This window comes from Haplochromis burtoni, unplaced genomic scaffold (genome assembly GCF_018398535.1).
Source record: "Haplochromis burtoni strain Fernald_Lab_line unplaced genomic scaffold, NCSU_Asbu1 Contig_241, whole genome shotgun sequence".
NCBI classification, from domain to species: Eukaryota; Metazoa; Chordata; class Actinopteri; order Cichliformes; family Cichlidae; genus Haplochromis; species Haplochromis burtoni.
The window spans coordinates 835,653-841,741 of NW_024582602.1; the positions used below are offsets into that span (position 1 = coordinate 835,653).

At 39.3% G+C, this 6,089-nt stretch overlaps 1 protein-coding gene across 3 annotated transcripts in view; it reads right to left on the reverse strand.

Moving 5' to 3' along the window:
- The window catches only part of osbpl8 (oxysterol binding protein-like 8), a 100,660-nt gene that overhangs the window by 67,807 nt on the left and 26,764 nt on the right, over positions 1-6,089 (reverse strand). Inside the window, exon 1 of one of the 3 annotated variants that reach the window (XM_005941956.3) lies at positions 4,979-5,652. The exons of the other annotated variants lie outside the window; for them this stretch is intronic. The gene's annotated coding sequence lies outside the window, so the exon portion shown is untranslated. Of the gene's footprint in view, positions 1-4,978; positions 5,653-6,089 lie in introns of those variants that run through there. 3 annotated transcript variants of the gene reach the window in all.

The following is a 6,089-nucleotide window of genomic DNA, read 5'->3' on the forward strand; positions in this document are numbered from 1 at the left end:
GCCTGGTTCTGCCGGAGGTTTCTTCCTGTTAAAAGGGAGTTTTTCCTTCCCACTGTTGCCAAAGTGCTTGCTCATAGGGGGGTCATATGATTGTTGGGTTTTTTTCTCTGTATCTATGAAGCGCCTTGAGGTGACTTATGTTGTGATTTGGCGCTATATAAATAAAATTGAATTGAATTGAATACTTTTTGTTTTGTTTTTTTATATGGTGAGTTTGCTGGAATAAGGAAGCCATATTGTTAAATATGAGCAAGTCCCTGTACCTAGAGTAACCTGGTGAAAGTGGACAACGGGAGAATTTGCACTGTGGCACTCAGTGCATGGCTACTCATGGCTATGTAAAAGCTGGCACTATAAAGAATCCCCATCCAATTTCAACTTTGCATTAGTATTCTTTCTGCTAACAATACTTGTTAACAGTATTACTTACTGCCTGATAATTATTATTATCTTCAGTTAACAGCATGTCAAATTGCAGATTTATTAGAGTCAATTAATAAAACAGAAGGCACGCCAATGACAGGAACTTAATCTTCTGCTTCTATTTTCTGGACTTCGTCATATCCTTTGCTGGCACTTGTTTCAGTTGGATCACAGCAGTCTGTGAGCAAGGAGCTATGCATCATTGCCAAAGATAGAGGGCAAACACAGAGGGAATCCTAAAATTGTGGCTTGGCAGCGGGCCCCAAAACAAAGCCAGAAATACAAGCAGGGTTGGGTTTTTTTTCCCCACAGACCCCCCAAAAATGATAGTGTTGCATATTTTCAAACACTACAGAGGCTAACTGTTGGTTTTACAAGGTACTTCCAATATGATGAGGTTCTTAAAGAAAATCACTAGGATGAAATACCACTGATGTCCTTCATAGTTGGATGTGCCCTCATACAGTGGATATGACGGTACAGTCATGGGAAAAAGAACATTTTCAAAAGACTATGCAGTCCTGTTCTTGAATCGTTTCTTTCCTAGTTCTTATCTTGTAGATTTGCTGCTGTGTTTGCATGATAGTCTCATTTGACTCTAGAATACTAGAGTTCATGGTAAACTCAATAACTGCAAAGTGCCCTGGTCCTGTGGCTGCAAAACAAATCCCAATCATTACCCGTGGTCAACATGCTAGGCAGTTGGCATCAGACATTTGTGCTGATGTGCTGTGTTCAGTTTTTGCTGTGGTGGCAAAACATCTCTACTCATCTCGTCTGGTTGTCCAGATTCAACCTTGCAAACCTAAGCAGTGCTGCCATCTTCGTTTTAGAGAGCAGAGGCTTTCGTCTAGCAGTTCTTCCAAACAAGTCATATTTTTCACTACCGCTTCTTTTGCTTCTTTAATTTCTAAACATTGCACCGTGTGACCTTTGGTGTAAATTTCCAATCCCAATGTCCCAATGCTAAGCTGGTTGTATTGATGTTGCTGTCCACTGTCCAAAGGTGAGACAGCTGCTGTCACTGCTGAATACTTGGAAAATGAATGCCAATGGTTAAGTGACTCATACAAGTCTACCATGCTAGCTGAGAGAAACCATGTGACTATGTCATAAGTTGGGTGCTGATATTTCAGAATTCAAACAGCAAACCACAGAACAAAAAGTTTTCATATTCAGTTTTTTGATGATGGGTTTAATCGCTCCATTATTTAAACAAAATTGGATTCACCGTTTGTTCATGATAGTAATGCTTTATCAAAACCTTATTGTTTAAATGCTCAAAGATTAAATTATTCAGAATATAAAATACATATAAAAAGGAAAAATACTAATCCATGAAAAAAGGAGGAGGAAAATAAGAAAAATGGCAGATGTCATTTCTGGGATGGCAAATATTGTCATCTGCCATCCCAGAAAGTGATGAGGCCTGTGTAACATCGTAGACTCAGCTGTTAACTCATATTGCACAATAATAAATCTGAATAATTAAACCAGTTATAGTATTTCTGGAGCAGACTGGGGAGGCTGTCAACCTTTATTTTTAAGAAAGACATTTTTGAGCAATAACTGAGCAAACAAATCTATATCGAGCTGCAAAACATATTTCAGCTTTACAATAAAGCCTAATTTAGCAGAAATACAACAATAAAATACAAATTAGTCTAACATTACGAATAGGGGTAAATAATTAAAATCTTTTACTACAATACTGTTATTGCCAACAAAATGGTATAATTGTGAAATGGAGAGGGTGGGGGGCAACGATTTAGGAGAGTCCAATTTACCCGCACAATCCACCAATATTAAACCAGTCTGTCGGTATTGGAATTTATCAACCAGTAAATGAAAATCGGAAAACTACATTACTGACAGCAAAAACAGTGTTGATACACAGTTTGGTCTGTAAGTCTCCTGTAGACGAGACCTATGCTCGAAACTCTACAAACACAACAACAGAGTTGGGCAAAGACTAAATAAGTAAGTAAAGAATGGCGCACAAGAAATGTCAGGGGAGTTTATATTTCTTGAATATGGAAGGGGAAAAAAATATCTGCAAATATACTGTTAAACCACCAAATATCGGTATCGGGATTAAAAACCCTATATCGGTTAGACTGCAATAGCGCGAGTCTTAGTATCATAGGTTGATAAGAAATGAAACCTCTAGCAGGCTAGCAGCTTTGAGTAAAGTACAATTTCTTATTGTTTAGATGTTTCCTGTACGACTCCTGTGTATGCACCGAAATCACCGATTCATCTAAATAAACTACTGGCACCTGCACCGACTCCACAGGTGCCATGTACATCATTTGGCTAAGGCATCCAAACAACCAGCAATTGCTAATAAAAGTCATCCAGCTGCTCAACTGTTATTGGATCCAGTGTCTTAATCTCAGTGAACCTATATTATTATATTATACTATATAAATTTGAATGCACCCTTTATTACAATATTACACACTAATTGCTGCTTCACAGTAGTAGAAGGACTCCACACTACTGAGAAATTATTCAGTACAGACATGTTGAACTCTGCACACATCAGCTTTTTTAAGCTAAAATAGCCCAAGTCTGTGTCAGACTGAAAGAGAATAAAATCATGTAGGCCAAAGAGTGACTAACATTAAACATGTAGGCACAGGCAAATGAGAATCCAGCACTTCACTCTGTCATTGTTCTTCCCCTTAGTGAGAATAGAAATACTTAAAATTCTGACAGTGTACCTGTGAAAATACAGAGAATGAAAGATAAAAAGCAGCATCTGTATTGGGTTATGAAACTAATAGTAACTTTGCACCAATAAATATCTGTCAGCCTTTCCTGTAGCACAGATTAAATCTTATCCATAAACAAAACCAATCTTATAAATATAAGAAGCCTTTAAATAGCACCTCTGTGTCCACATTTGAGTAGCTTAAACTCTTTTAAAGGTTCGACTCTAAAGGATGCGCAAGCTGATCTAACAATGAAGAAAAAGACAGGAAAATGGTGTTTACACCTCAGGTTGACTCACTAGGAAGACCTGGCTAAAAATATTCTTCAGTTTATTTCAGATTTTAGATCACCCTCCCCTCAGACAGACAACCCCAAAGGCTCAAAATAAGACAAGTGTCGAGTAACTACTTGTCTTTAAAGAGTCTCGGTATGCACTTTCAGTTTCAGTTAAACAGTTTGTGTCACCGATGTCAACTTTAATACCCATTTGTCTGACACAGTCTGCGTTTGTCCCTTAAAGTCCTCAAAAGGACAAGTTCTGAGTTTGCAGTAGCAGCACTACTGAGTTATAAGGTCCATTAAGTTAATTTGCATTTGCTTTACCTTTATGTTAAGATAGTAGTCTGTGATACCATGGGTGCAGTGGGTTGCATGTTAGGACAGACAAATGTGCAAAGAGAGGATGCTCTCTAGATTGTTAAAATAAATATCTTTAAAGCCAACCTGAATCTTTCAATAGATGAACAGACATAATCCGATTTATGCCAAAGTGCCTCACACACACAGACTCATGAGGTGAAAATACCAGCCACTCCATCACAGCTAGTATTCAGAGCATCCAGAGCTGTAACTTCACTCCAGACTTTTTTTCTTTCTATAATCATCGCAATTACTCGTGGGAGAAAAACGTGAAGCACCATCATCAAGTGTGTGTCCTTGCATGAATAAAAGGCTTCTGGATACAACAAGGTGACTCAGCATCAGTAGTATAGATTTATCTGCTCTGTAACAGCAGCAAGTGGATGGGAATGCTAAAGAATGCTCCTAGAGTGTCAAGGAGACTGTGGTGACCTCACAGCGTTAAGTGTGATTATGGGAGAAACACTGCGGCTGCCTCAGTCTGGCTCATAATAGGCAGAATAAACCATCCCTGCTACAGAGACAGGGAGAAAAATCACAGAGAGAACAGAGCCACGAATCCACTACTGAGCTGCACAAAAAATGTGTATGACGCATGCAGCTTCAGTCGAATAATGTGTGTCTGTTTGTGTGCGATACCTCTTGCATAACAGAAACAGGAGAGATGATATGAGGCAGAGATGCCGGCACATTCAGCTTAAGGTTGCAATCATTCTACAGTATATATGGAAGGATCACTAGGGAACAGACATCACTGGGGAAGTGCAGAGGCTACAGAGATGAGTGATAACCTTGTGACCCTAGAATAACCTTTAAAGAGGAAAAAAAAAAGTGCAACCTGAAGATCCTAATCATTGTTTCTGCATGATCGCTGATATCAGCAGCTTCATCTAAACGTGGAAAATCATCAGCTACCTCTATTCTGAAACTGGACAAATTCTAAGAAACTAGCTGGTATCAGACCACGTCATCAAGCTGTAGTGAGATGTGACCTCAGTACATCAGAATCTGATTTTAACAGAGCCATTCTACATATACAGAGATAACGAGATGAGGTTAATACACGCAGGAACATAACAGACTACATTTATCCTTGTGACATGCAGGTAAACTGAAACGGACAAGCACACAGGGAACCACACCGATGCAGCATGCACGTGTGCTACACGACAACAGCGGAGCTGAATGGAGGACCTACCTCATGCGGCTCGCGCAGCAGAAAGCACCATCGCATTCACAACACAGCTTCTCAGAGACGGAAAGAGACGGAGAGAGAGAGGCAGAGAGAGAGACATAGAGGTGACATCACCATATTTCTCTCCGTCTTGCTCTGAAATGTAGGCTAGTGCTGCAGGGCAAGACGGTGTCAGCAGCAGAGCAGCAGTGAGAGCTCCCTCTGTGCGTGCGTGTGCAATGACAGAGAAGAAGAGTCCGCTCTACGGAAGCTTCAACTCCTGCATGTGACTTAAATATACTCAAGGGTCACAATACTTAATACCAAAGTATTAAAAATACCTGTGTAAGATGAGACTGTCATGTGATTATATGCTCCTATGGAAACGAGTGCATCTGAATCAACTGAAAAGCAAATACACAAAATCACAGGTACACCCAGTCTGACTCATGAACATTCACTATCCAGCAGGTGGCTAGATAGGCAATATTTTTTCATCGTTTTGATGGTCACTGTAGTGGCTGTATTCATTTCTTAAAGTTCTCTCTTTCTCTTATATTTAATATAACCACACTACGGACGGACAAGCGCCTGTTTTTGTGCGTTGACGTTAGCAACAACGAAGGTAAAACCATCCCCTGTCTGCTTGTTTATTTTCCACATAAACCTTTCACAATAAAGCTCAAGATCCTGTTGAGACTTTTCAAAATAAACTAAATCACGTGAAAGAGCAGATTATTTACGGATGAGAAGCAAAAAAGAGCCATCAGGTGCTAAAAAATAAAGCTTAGACTCAAACGTTAGAACAGGCTTCTCCCCGCAGCACGCCGTGTAATAAATACTCACAAAGAAAACTGCGGCCGTTACAACTTATGTCTAAAAATGTATAGTTTCATGCATCGGTTAAAACACTCGACTCCAGCTACATGACGCCCAGCTGGAATCACTTCATCAAGTCGAGCTGCCCGAGATTCACAGAATTTACAGAAAATGTTACATTTTTGTGATTTATATCGTTATCGGACGATAGATGTCTTATATCGGGATATGAGATTTTGGTCATATCGCACAGCCCTAATTATCATCATCATTATCATCATTATTATTATTATTATTATTATTATTATTATTATTA